This window comes from Symphalangus syndactylus, chromosome 2 (genome assembly GCF_028878055.3).
Source record: "Symphalangus syndactylus isolate Jambi chromosome 2, NHGRI_mSymSyn1-v2.1_pri, whole genome shotgun sequence".
Lineage (NCBI taxonomy): Eukaryota > Metazoa > Chordata > Mammalia > Primates > Hylobatidae > Symphalangus > Symphalangus syndactylus.
In genome coordinates this window covers 20,372,882-20,386,994 of record NC_072424.2, presented here as the reverse complement: position 1 = coordinate 20,386,994, position 14,113 = coordinate 20,372,882, and the positions used below count along the sequence as shown (strand labels likewise).

Sequence of the window (14,113 nt, the reverse complement as noted above, 5' to 3'; positions counted from 1 at the left end):
CTCCACTTTGTTATATGCTTATATCTGGAGTATGTTCCATCTCAAGCATGGCTCATGGCTACTGGTATATTTACATTGAAAGCAAGAGAAAGGCAGCATGTGTCTTCCACTGTAATCTGTGACACCACAGCAGCAGTTTCCCTGGTAGGGATGTACAGAGTTAACCCTGCAGAACTCACAGGTTATAACAAACTGTTGCTCTGTTACCCCAGAGGAGATTAAGTGATGATCTGGAAGACAAAAATCCCATCTTATTTTGTTACCAAAACCCAATCTTAAGAATTAAATACTTTCGAGGCCGGGTGCGGTGGCTCACGCCTGTAATCCCAGCACTTTGGGAGGCCGAGGCAGGCAGATCACGAGGGCAGGAGATCGAGACCATCTTGGCTAACACGGTGAAACCCCGTCTCTACCAAAAATACAAAAAATTGGCCAGGCGCGGTGGTGGGCGCCTGTAGTCCCAGCTACTCAGGAGGCTGAGGCAGGAGAATGGCGTGAACCCGGGAGGCGGAGCTTGCAGTGAGCCGAGATCGCGCCCCTGCACTCCAGCCTGGGCTACAGAGCGAGACTCCGTCTCAAAAAAAAAAAAAAAAAAAAAAAAAAAAAAAATTAAATATTTCTGGGAAAAAACCATAACATTCCAAAAGACAATTTATTATAATAGATATGCTATTACATTAAAGACAATTGCAGCCTTCTAATTCATTCTTAGTTTAAATGTATCATGGTTGAGGGAAAAAGGCTAGGTTAATAATATGAACACATTTTTATCAGCATGAATCTGAAATGTTTTTGAAAAGCCTGTTATATAGATTATTAGAAAGGTTAGATTTTCCAAAAGGTTAATATTTATTTTTAACAAGAATGATTTCTTAAATTATAGTTTTAAAACGTTAATAATTGCCAGTGGTTTCAAATAGACTTCCTTTTATCGAGGAGCTGGGATCTTTTGGTTCACTAGACCTCCTTGATCTTAGGCTGTATAAATTGTTTAGTTTTATTTGGTGCCATAGGGACTCCTTCAAACTTATCAGAAGCCTCAGTTTAATACAGAAAAAGAGAGGCTCAGACATGTCAATATAATACTGTTAATGTTTTCCACGTTTATGATTTCAGGGTCAAAGTCAAACCTCTTATTGTATTAATAATAGCAAAGGAAAAATAGGCTTTGTAGTTGTGAATTCATGGTTTTAAAGAATAATTTCCCTATGTTTTTATTAATTCAAGCCATCCATTGAACCACTCAAGGATTCTATTATGTATTTGAATGATGTATCTCATACTGTACCTTTAACTTTGGAAGACTATGAGAATGGATATGCGTGTGATTCTTTACAGTCATCAACATAGGATAGTTCCTTTGTTCAAAAGTTATGTTAATTAATAACATTAAAAGTTATATTTAGTAAAATAAACTTTAGAGCTTAGCAGTCAAATAATTAAAAGCCAGTTTTCCTCTACTTATTATTTAAAAGAGCATGGTTTGCAAGTTAGTTCATATGCTATGCATTATAAAGCATGGCCGTATATTCTGGATTCTTTTACTATCTGATTTGTAGACCCAGCAATAACCAGAATTTTAATAAAAAAGTTCCAAAGAAAACCCAGAAAGCCTCAGCTTACCAAGCCCTTTTCTTTTGAGAGTGTATTGAATCCATGTTCCATTCAGCACTGATTAATGGTAAAACTAAACCAAAGATGTCGGCGTATTGCAAAAGGCCTTTGCTTGACCAAAGCTTTTGTTTAAGACAAAGCTGCCATTGATGTCCACCCCAGGTGACAGGGGGTGAGAATGGAGTGACTTGGCAGCTTCTTTTTCTACCTGTGGGTCTTGCCCTTCTGTCATTCCCACCTGACACCCTTCCCCACCTTAAACTTGATATTGGTGGATGGGAGCAGGAATTCACAGAGCAGCTAAAATAAAGATGCTCGAAGCTCCCTCTTCTGTATGGCAGACCTGGATTGTGTGCCTTTGAGAGGGGCAAGCTTGTCTTTCCTATTCCCTAAGAAATATATCCTTACCTAGCCAAACCTACTTCCCTTTCCTGAGGGCCTATGCAGGCATGCACAACACAGCAGCGTTCTATGTTAGATTTTGCACCAGGGTTCACTCAGGGTCTGCTGGTGGCTGTGAGAAGAACCTCTCAGCTGGAATGGTTCATGAGTGAATGGTAAAACCTAGGTTTCAGTTACTTTGGAGAATGGAACATTTCTTAGCTTTCTTTCCTCGTGAACTTCGTGATATCATTTGTCATGCCGTTTTGCCAGCTACGCACTTTTTTACATAGTTTTGTTTGGTTTGCAACTCACGAATATCAGTCAAAGAAGTTGTTTCATTTTTAAGAAATGGCAAATAATATCTTGCTTCCTTCTCTTGTTTCATAGGTGAGTTATATGGCATATGGAAGCTGAGAATTCAAACTCAATTCATGCTAACTCTCCTAAAATTAGGAGAACATTTCTGATTATAACTCATTTCCCTATTTACAAGGTCAAACATTTTGACTTGTAAGAAACCAAACAAATATCATGCTTCTGTGTTTGCCAGATTATGTTCTAGAGATATTGATTGGTACATTGTGGTCAAATAATTTTGGGAACAGTGGGTTAAAGGGAGCTAGAGATGTTTCTTTACTGAGTCTTAGAGGCAGTATACCAAAGTGGTTACGAGTGTGGACTCTAGAGACCCCACTGTGATTTAACTTTTGACTCCACCACTGACTAAATGTGTGATCTTGGGCAAGTCACTTAATATCTCTGCACCTCAATTTCCTCATCTGCAAAATGGAGTCAGAAATAAGGCATATCTCTCAGGGTAGTTGTGAGAATTACTTCCATTGATATATATCGTATATATAGAGCCCTTAGAACAGAGCCTGACACAAGATAAGCACCATGTATGCCCTGTATTAGCTATTATTGCTATAATTATTAAGTTTCTAAAGGGGAGATAAAGCAATCAGCCTTTCCCAATCTTACCTATTTGTCCATCCATCCATCCATCCATCCATCCATCCATCCATCCATCCAATTCTCTTCTGACCAATATAAACAGCCTGAAGTGAGAGAGAGAGAGAGAGAGAGAGTTTGAGAAGTAACTAAAAATTGCATCCTCGTTTGTATTATCTATTACTGCTGCCTGCTTTTATTGGGTATTTGCTTATTCACTTTTTCTTGTTTTAAAGAATGGATCAGAACACAATTTGAGGGCTATCCCATAGAAAGATTGAAATATTACATTATCAATTAATTCCTGCAGCCTTCCCCAAAGTCCTCTCTCTCACTCGAGAATGGACATTTTGCAAACAGAAATCACAAATATACTAATTTCCTTTATTTATTAACCAAATTTTGTTTGAGTGCCTGCTGTGTGCCAGGGACTGTTCTGGGGACTGGGGACACAGCAATGAGTGAAATAGACAAATATCCCATGTTTCATGGAGCTTAGATTCTGTCAATAACCAATAAGCAGCTCTAGAAACCAATAATGAAGCCACAATCAAGTTATCAAGTCCGCTACATTTCTCAAGGCTTCTGAATACATAAAGAAATGAACAAATTGCAAAATCAGATTTCCTAAATGTTAGTGTATTTCAAATGATATTTTATAAATTATTGCTTATAGCACAAAATAAATAGAATAACAGAATATTTAATCTCTTTTAGAAATAATCTCAAAAGTAAAAAAGTTTGAGACCTCAGTTGGGCCATAAGGGGCCCCCCAACACCCGTACCTACCTACCTTATCCCACCCCAAACTTATGCTGGGTTTCAGTCTCGGTTAAAACTCAATGAACTAATCTGCCATTTTTCAGCTAAAATAATGAAGGTTTTTTTCCCTTTCAGCCTTTGTTCAGGGTAAATTTCTTAGACATATAGTTTGTTTTTTATCTAGACTAGTTTCTTTTTTTTTTTTTTAGTTTAAGGAGCCTATAAAATAGCATATCAACATTAAATCCTTACATCAAATCAGAAAAAGACATACGTGCAATTTTAAAAAAATTTTAAAGCAATATGGAGCCATATATGTCTCTGTCTCAGACTAGAATCAAGCACTGAAATATGACACATACGATGGCTACAATTCAACTCACTAATGTTTTGTTCCTGACATGCAATTTTGGTACATGATAACATTAAGTAGTTGTTTTATTTTTAATTACAAATATAAAAAATGACACTTAACCAGGCTGGATGTTGGACTTTTAGATAACTTTAAGATAGGGAAATTGTGAATACACAAATATTTAGTGTGTTTGGTTAATAAACTCAGAAGTATATAATTTTTCCAATATTTTAACTTGTGTTTTCTTCTTTTTTTTTTTTTTTTTTTTTTTTTTTTGGCGGAGTTTCACTCTTGTTGCCCAGGCGGGAATACAATGGTGCCATCTCGGCTCACTGCAAACTCTGCCTCCTGGGTTCAAGCAATTCTTCTGCCTCAGCCTCCCAAGTAGCTGGGATTACAGGCATGCGCCACCACGTCCAGCTAATTTTGTTTTTTTAGTAGAGATAGGGTTTCTCCATGTTGGTCAGCCTGGTCTTGAACTCCCAGCCTCAAGTGATCCGCCTGCCTTGGCCTCTCAAAGTGCTGGGATTACAGGCGTGAGCCACCACGTCTGGCCTGAGGCACCGCACTCGGCCCTGTTTTCTTCTTTAGTTATCTGATCGACACTAAGATAAAGCATTTTATGTCTTTGGGAAATGCAGGATCTCAGAATTATAAATTTTTAGGGTTAGAAGGAGGCTTGAAGACCCTCTCATTGGACCCACTCCTTTTACAAATGGGGAAACATAAGACCAGAGTGGGTAGGATCAGTTGTCTTTTGACTGAATCACAATTTTTGTCATGAGCAGAATATTTTATTTAGGTCTTACATAAAATAAGATCCTTGTATCCTACTAAAACCTTCTGTATTATGCATCAAATCATCAAAGTGTCAGTGAACCTGCCAAGCAGAAAGTAATGTTAAGTTTAAAAGTATTAAGTACTTTAAAACTGTTTGCTTTTGACATATCTTTTGGGTCAAATATTCATTTTAAAAATAAAATCAAAACAAAAAGTTTCTGTTTTCTATCACATAACCATTTCTAACTGAATTAAGAAAAAACACAGGGAATAAATGATACTCTTTTCTTTTTCTTTTTCTGCATTTGTACCTGGATTTCTAAATCCAGCCATTGTTTTCTATGCTCAAATTAAATGAAATAGGAGGCTGAGCAGTTGCCCAGAGTATTAGACCATTCTTGCAGTGCTATAAAGAAATACCTGAGGCTAGGCAGTTTATAAAGAAAAGAGGTTTAATTGACTTATGGTTCTGCAATGTGTACAAGCTTGGTTCCCAGCATCTGCTTGACTTCCAGGGAGGCCTCAGGGAGCTTTAACTCACGGTGGAAGGCGAAGCGGGAACAAGCACATCACATGGCAAAAGCAGGAGCAAGAGAGAGAGTTGAGAGGGAGGTACCATACATTTAAACAACCAGATCTTGTGAGAACTTACTCACTATCATGAGGATACTACCAAGCCATTGAGGGGTCTGCCCACATGACCTAAACACCTCCCACCGGGCCCCACCTTCAATACGAGGGATTACAGTTCAACATGAGATTTGATGGGGACATTCAAACTATATTTTTCTGCCCCTGGCTCCGCTAACCTCATGTCCTTCTCACATTACAAAATATAGTCATGCCTTTCCAACAGTCCTTCAAAGTCTTAACTCATTCTAGAATCAACTCAATCAAAAATCCCAAGTCCCCAATCCAAAGTCTTATCTGGAAATGAGTTCCTTCCATGTATGAGCCTGTAAAATTAAAACAAGTTATTTACTTCCGAGATAAAATGGGGGCATAGGCATTAGGTAAACATTCTCATTCCAAAAAAGAGAAATCGGTCAAAAGAAAGGGGCTACTGGCCCCATGCAATTTTGAAACCCAGCAGGGCAGTCATTAAATCTTAAAGCTCCAAAATAATCCCCTTTGACTTCATGTGCCACATCCAGGGCACACTGGTGCAAGAGGTAGGCTCCAAGGGCCTGGGCACCTCTGTACCATGGCTTTGCAGAGTTCAGCCCCTAAAACAACTCTCATAGGTTGTTGAGTGCTTGCAGCTTTTCCAGGCACAGACTGCAAGCTGCTAGTAGATCTACCATTTTGGTGTCTGGAGGATGATGGCCTCCTTCCCACAGCTCAACTAGGCAGTGCCCCAGTGGGGACTCTGTGTGGAGCTTCCAACCACACATTTCCCCTCTGCATTGCCCTAGTAGAGGTTCTCTATGAGGGCTCTAACCCTGCAACAAGCTTTTGCTTGGGTGCCCAGCGTTTTTCATACATCCTCTGAAATCTAGATGGAGGCTGCCAAGCCTCCTTCGCTTTTGCACTCTGCATGCCCACAAGCTTAACATCGCATGGAAGCTGCCAAAGCTTATGGCTTACACCCTCTGAAACAGCAGCCTGATCTGTATCAGGGGCCCTTTGAGCTGAGGATGGAGCCAGAGTGGCCAGGATATGGGGAGAATTGTCCCAAGGTTGTGCAGAACAGTGTGAAGCTGGGGGGAGGGTGGAGGGGTTGGCTAGGGGTGCAGGTGTGAGGGGGGAGGGTGTCCCTGGGCCTGGACCATGAAACTATTCAATCTTCCTAGATCTCTGGTCCTGTGATGAGAGGGGCTGCCTTCAAGATCTCTGAAATGCCTTTGAGGTCTTTTCCTCATCGTCTTGGCTATTAGCACATGGCTACTTTTTACTTGTGCAAATCTCTCTAAAAAGTGGTTGCTCCACAGTCCCCTTGAATTCATCTCCTAAAAAAGCTCTTTCTTTCTTTGCCACATGACCAGGCTGCAAATTTTCCAAACTTTTATGCTCTTATTCCTGTTTAAATATAAGTTCCAACTTTAAGTCATTTCTTTGCTCCCACATCTGAATGTATGCTGTTAGAAGCAACCATGTCATATCTTGAATGCTTTGTTGCTTAGAAATGTCTTTGACCAGATAGCCTAAATCATCACTCTGAAGTTCAAACTTCCACAGATCCCAAAGGCATGAATAGAATGCAACCAAGTTCTTTGCTAAGACATAACACAGGTGACCTTTGCTCTGGTTCCCAATAAGTTCCTCATTTTCATCTGAGACCTTATCACCCTGGACTTCGCTGTCCATATCACCATCAGCATTTTGGTTACAGTCATTTAACCAGTCTCTAAGAAATTCCAAACTTTATTTCATCTTTTCGTCTTTTTCTGAGCCCTCCAAACTCCTCCAGACCTCTGCCTGTTACCCAGTTCCAAAGTCACATTCACATTTTCAGATATCTTTATAGCAATGCCTCATTCCTTAGTACCGACTTTCTGTATTAGACCGTTCTTGCATTCGTATAAAGAAATACTTGAGACTGGATAATTTATAAAGAATAGAGGTTTAATTGGCTCACATTTCTGCAGGCTGTACAAGCATGGCACCGCATCTGCTCAGCTTCTACAGAGGCCTCAGGGAACTTTTACTCATGGAAAAAGGCAAAGCAGGAGCAGGCATGTCACATGGCAAAAGCAGGAACAAGAGAGAGAGAGAGAGAGGTGTGTGTGTGTGTGTGTGTGTGTGTTGGGAGCAGGGGAAGGAACCATACACTTAAACAACCAGATGTTGTGAGAACTCTTTCACTAGCATGAGGACAGCACCAAGCCACAAAGGATTCATCTCCATGACCCAAACACCTCCCACAAGGCCCCAACTCCAACACTGGGGATTACAATTCACCATGAGATTTGGCAGGGACATATATTCAAATTAGATCACCCAGTCATAAAATATAGTCTTATAATTTCTTTTTTTGTTGTTGTTAACAGGTGTATCTCCTATCATTGTTTAATAAAAACTGTGCTTCAATTCATTATTTCAGTTACTATGTTAGAGTCTTTACTTTTAGAATAGGATCTCATGCCTCCAATATTTTGGTGACCTCATATAATTAACGTGCAGTTTCATGGAGGAATGTGAAGTTAGGTAGGACATGGGGACATCGGGGTCCCTTTCTCACAGTGAAACCATGCTTTTGTAGAACCGACTGCTTACTCTCCCTGGGAGACATTAATGTATTATCCCTGCTTTGTTGGAAAACAAAGGTTGTATATAGTCTCTGTGGAGTGTGTCAAGGTAAGGGGTTGGAGAGGAAAACATGACAGTGGGAAGGGATGCTGGAATAATTTAAAGCAGAAGGGAACAGAAAAAGAGAAGAGAGTCACCAAGGAAAGAAAGGCAGCATCAGCTATATATACGCCTGACAAGTGGGTTTGTGCCATGTCAACGTCTGAGCCTCTCATCTTTGTTTGCAAAATCATTCAACTATGGGATACTTCAAACCAATGTTTCCAAAAGTGAGTGGCTTTTAGGTGGCAAATATTTTTCTAAATATAAATCTATCTCAGCCGGGAGCAGTGGCTCATGCCTGTAATCCCAGCTACTTGGGAGGCTGAGGCAGGAGAATCACTTGAACCAGGAGGCAGAGGTTGCAGTGAGCTGAGGTTGTGCCACTGCACTCCGGCCTAGATGACAGAGCAAGACTCTGTCTCAAAAAATGAAAAAAACAGGCCAGGCGTGGTGGCTCATGCCTATAATCCCAGCACTTTGGGAGGCCGAGGTAAGTGGATCACCTGAGGTCAGGAGTTCGAAGCCAGCCTGGCCAACATGGTGAAACCCTATCTCTACTAAAAATACAAAAATAAGCCAGGTGTGGTGGCTCATGCGTGTAATCCCAGCTACTCATGAGGCTGGGGCGGGTGAATCACTTGAACTTGGGAGGCGGAGGTTGCAGTGAGCTGAGATCACGCCACTGGGCTCCAGCCTGGGCAATGGAGCAAGACTCCATCTCAAAAATAAAATAAAAATAAAAAAACAAATAAATAAATATATCTGTATACACTTAATACAAACTGTTTCAGAAAAATATATATTATATATAAATGTAATAATCATACATATAATATGCATACATTATATATTCACATTTCGTAATATATAATATATACATAATATATAAATGTACTTTTAAAATAAATATATAAATATATATGTAACCAGCACATCTATGTATGATAGTGAAAGAAACTTCCCCTTAACAACATAAATAAATTTAGATTTTTTTGAGTCAAATTTGCTAACAAGGATTAAATAACTCATAGGTAGTGATCCTTGAATATGTCTAAAATCATGAAGATCATATGTGAATGACAAGTTTAGGAAATCTATCTCTAAAAAGACCTTTTGTTTGTAGGTTTATCTTTCAGCTTTTTAAAAGTTTACCGGTGTAAGGGAGTGATCCTGAAAAGGATAAGGGTGAATTCTTGCCAGAACTGACTTTTTCAAAGTGCGCATGTTCCCTGCTCACCTCCCCACTGACACATTCTGACAGGTCTCTATTCCCTTCCCAGCTCCCTCTGACTGTGCATGGTGTGGAGGCAGAGGAAACGGCTGAGAACAACTAACTCCAGTAAGGCATTCCTAGTTCATTCAGGTCCAAAGAAGGGAGGGGGAAACAGCCACAATAAAGCAGCCCCCAATACACACGCACCACACACACACACACACAGAAACACACATACACGCTCACACTCACACACACAGTTTCTTTATCCACTATATTTCAAGCCATTCAATATAGCAGAAAAAAAATCTTGAGACAAAACTGTCTACTTGGAGACATTTTTGTTCAGTTGATTAATTCTGTGATTTTACATTTTTTGAACACGGAAGCCCAGGGTATGGTTCATAATATTTTCAGTCTAGGAACAGCTGAATGAAGTAACAGTCTTTTAAGAAGGGTCCTCAAAGCGAAGCAGGTTCATTTTCTAGAAGAACAAAATCCTCCTGGGCATTTTTGTATGTTCCACTCAAGTCTGAGGTAAATCCAAGAGGGGCTTGACAGATGTGATTGTCATAGTGTACTGGGACCAAATTACTCTGGGTACCAAGAACTAATGTTAAAATAAAATTGGAAAGTTATTTCTTTCCATGCTGCCCCCTTCTCTGAATCTCCAAAGCATTTGTTTTGTAAAATCCTAAGTGGAAACACATTTTGGTGCCATAATTTCAAACAAACCATCTCTTTTTGAACTCTGCAGCCCGGAACACAATAGCATATCAAGTTCACAAAATTTCAGATAAACCACGTTCAAGCTATAAAAATGACCCCCCACCAAAAGTCTTAATTTTTCCCACATCTCCTTTCTTTTTCCCACACTACTTTAAGGAAGCTCAGCTTTGCTGTCTCTTTGGTAAGAGTTGTTGCTGTGGAGACACATGCTGTTGCCTAATGGTTGAATCTATTCATAATTTAGTTTAAGTTATCTTTTCCTGGTGGAGTCATTTTGACCACATTTGCCATTTTGTGAGGCACAAAGTAGGCATTAGTGAGCAATTGAACACTCAAAGAAATAAATGATTGGATTAAAATTGGGGTGCATTAACTATCATTCACACAAGAACTGTCTTATCAACCTGTTTTTACAACTTGCTCTGAGATAGGAAAAAAAGAAAAGTATTATTGTTCTGAGCCCTGCATTTTGCTTAAACTAGTGTGCTTAAAGCTGTTAAATACTACCATATTGCTTTTTAAAGTCATTTAAAAATACTCTAAGTTCAATAATCCATTGAACATTCAAATGTCACTATTATTATCTATTTATTTGGATACATATGGCTGTCTTTGTTTAACTTGTTGAAAGTAGTACCACATTAAAATAACCTGAATAAATGACCAGAATAAATAAAATGACTTGAAAGTTGCTCAGAATAATTGCAAAGAGAAGCAAGAGAAGCCAGAATAATTCCTCTTCAATCAGGTACGCAAATGTTTTATTATTGTACAAATGACTTATACATATAGTAGCCTAAAAGTTTTAAAAATATGGACATCCTTTAGGGCAAAAAGGTGTAAATCTCTAAAAGGTAGAGTAGAAAACATGATTTATTCTGTTTTCCTAGCATTGCTAGTTTCTAGGTGTTCACCTTTTGATCCAGCTACAGGCAATGATTTTCTGAAGTGGTTTCTGATGGTGTCTGACATCATTTATAGTACTCTTGAACAATCTTGTAATGTGCTAAACTACACCAAATTAAGTGAGTTAGTGGCCAAAAAAGAGTCCAATAGACCCATGGGTATCATGAGTGTTTTGCTACTCGCTGCCTCTTGTATTCACTGCTCAGAAGGAAAAAGTGAAGTTTTTTTGATCCTCTGATATCTCAAGTGGTGGATTTGGTGGAGAGCTATAGAGAATCTGGGACAAGTAGGAATGGATTGAACAGTCTTAAGCATGTGGAAGTTTACAAGTTGCCAGACTGTGTCCTTTGTAATCATTCATTTACTTGTTCATTCAGTCAATCACCAAATATCCATTGAAGTGCTGCTCTCTGTAACATATGGCAAAATATGTTGTGTGGGAAATAAAGATGAGAGAGATCATGATCTTGAGCTAAAGGAGTTTATAGTGAGAAAGAGAGATGGCATAGAGAAATGAGTTGACATGAAGGCACAACCGTGTCAACATATAAAGCAATAGCATGTATACGTTCAGAGGTAAGAGAGATTCCTTTTAGCTGGAGTGATCAAGAAAATACTCATTCATATGCCTATTGGTTTATCACATATACATAGTCAGGGACTATGGTAGGCACTGAATACACAACAGTGAAGGAGAAGGTAAGCAGGCCGTTAAAATGCATTCATCTGATCATTCAAACAATATATATTGAGGGTCTACTGCATGACAAGCTTTGTTCCAGACTGGGGGTTGTTTGATGAATAGGCAAAGTGCTTTCTCTCACAGAGCTTACATTCTAGTAGGGAAGATAATCAACAAGCAAGTCAATATATCATAATGCAATTTTAGATCATTAATGCTGCAAAGAAGTAAATTGGTTTAGCAGGGTAGATGATGAAAAGACATGGAAGGCTATTTTAGATTGGATGGCTAGGGAAAGGCTCTGGAAGGGAAAGATCTAACTGATGAGAGAAGTTGGCCACAGAAGACCCAGATGCCATGGCAAGTGCCAGTGAGAGGGAGGAGCATGGGGATGTTGAGGAACAGATAGGCAGCCCAAGAAGTCACCATAAGGGAATTAGTGGAGGGGAAGCTGGACAGTGGCTGGGGCCAGATCATTTAGGGCCCTTGAGCCCATAGTCCAAGAACTTGGGGAGCTACTGGAAGGTTTTAATCAGAATTGTGATGGGGTCTGAGTTTAAGAGTTGGCTGGAATTGTTAAGAATGGAGGAAGAGAGAAACTACTTAGCATGTTGAAGCAACAGTCTAGAAGAAAGATGAGGAATAGCTTGAACTTGTGTAGTAATGGTGGATTCAGTGAGGAGTAATCAGGCTTTGGGTAACTTTTTTAAGTAGAGAGGATAAAGCTGATGCATGGGATGTGAAGTGGGAGAAAAAGAGAGGAATCAAGAATAACTCCTATGGTTTTATACCTGAGGAACTTGTGGATTTTTGTACACTTGACTGATATGAGGTGGACCAGGAAGAAAATGGCTTGGGAGAGGAAATTAAGAACTCTGTTTGAGCATTATATTGGTTTCCTAGGGCTAATGTAACAAATTACTATGACCTTGGTGGATTAAAACAATAGAAATTTATTATACTCTCAGAGTTCTAGGAGCCAGAAGTCCAGGTGTCATCAGGGCCATGCTCTCTCTGGAGGCCCTAGGGGAGAATCCATCCTTGCCTCTTTCAGCTTCTAGTGGCTCCAGACATTCCTTAGTTTGTAGCCACATGGCTCTAATCTCTGCCTCCATCTTTACATGGCCTTCTCCTTTGTGGCTGTGTCTGTCTTCTCTTCTGTCTCTTTTAAGGACATTTGTCATTAGATTTAGGGCCCACCTTGATAAACTAGGATGATTAATCTAGAGATCCCTAACTTAATTACACCTGCTAAGACATGTTTTCCAAGTAAGTTAATGGTCCTATTAACTTTATGCATGGCATTAGGGTTAGGGCATGAACATATCATTTGGGGGCCACCAACTCAATCCCCTACTGGCACAGTAAGTCCAAGACGTCTTGTAAAAGAGCAGGAGTCACCTAAAAAGGAGGCAGGAAGAAAATTAAGACAGCATTGTGGTCCTGGAAGCCACAGCATTTCAAGGCAGAATTTGTGACCGACAGTATCAGATGTTGCTGAGAAGTCCAGGAACATGAGAATAGTAGACTCATCACTAGGTGTGATAATATGGTGGCCTTGACGTGTGGTGTCACTGGAATGGTGGGGCTGAAAGGCTTAGCAGCATGGATTACAGATAGAATATGCGGTAAAGTAGGAGAGAGTGCCAGAAAGGACGTCTCAATCAAGGAGTACAGCATGCTGTGAGAAAAGACAGGGGCAGCCAAGATTTGGGTGGGGAGGGAGCAAGAAAAGATTTCAGGATGACTGACATCTCAATTGAGACCTGAAGGCTGAGTCCCATTTAGCCAGCAGCCAGTCCAAAAAAAAAAAAAATAGGAAGAGAGTTTTTTAGATATCTAGAATATAAGGAGCCACCAACAGGTTTTATGTAGGACAAAGATATAAACAAATTCGCATTTCAGAAACATGGCTCTAGTCGATGAGTAGTGAATGAATTAGTGACTAAAGGTAAATAGCATAGGGTGTGTTGCTCCAATCCAAGCAATACCTGGTGGCAGCTTTTACTGAGAAAGAGGTGGTAAACAGGGGTGATATTAATAATATTGAGCAATCAGTGTTCTAGGGTCATTGGCCAATCAAAATGGATGCTGGCTCCAACAACTACTGTAAATGTACTGGCACAGGACCACAGAATATAATCTGCTTGCATACTTAGGAAGGACTGAATAGGTCCTAGAGCAATTGAGAGGTTATAGTTGACAAGATTTTTTTATGGATTGCCTTATTACTTAGGAGCTCAGTAGGACAAGTAGGTCTGCCGAGAGGAGGTGGGCAAAGTTTCAAGTTCAATTTGGGTCAAGCTGAATTCAAGGAGTGGTCCAGGCTAGGTGTGGTGGCTCATGACTATAATCCCAGAACTTTGGGAGGCCAAAGCAGGCAGATCACTTGAGCCTAGCATTGGCAACATGGCAAAAATCCCGTTTTTACAAAAAAATTAAAAAT

At 39.8% G+C, this 14,113-nt stretch overlaps 1 protein-coding gene across 4 annotated transcripts in view; it reads left to right on the top strand.

Annotated features, from left to right (window-relative positions):
• LOC129465521 (uncharacterized) overlaps positions 1 to 14,113 on the top strand; it is a 198,263-nt gene that overhangs the window by 20,185 nt on the left and 163,965 nt on the right. For 2 of the 4 annotated variants that reach the window (XR_008651977.2, XR_010117515.1), the window contains one exon: positions 9,418 to 9,476. The exons of the other annotated variants lie outside the window; for them this stretch is intronic. The gene's annotated coding sequence lies outside the window, so the exon portion shown is untranslated. The remainder of the gene's footprint in view (positions 1 to 9,417; positions 9,477 to 14,113) is intronic. 4 annotated transcript variants of the gene reach the window in all.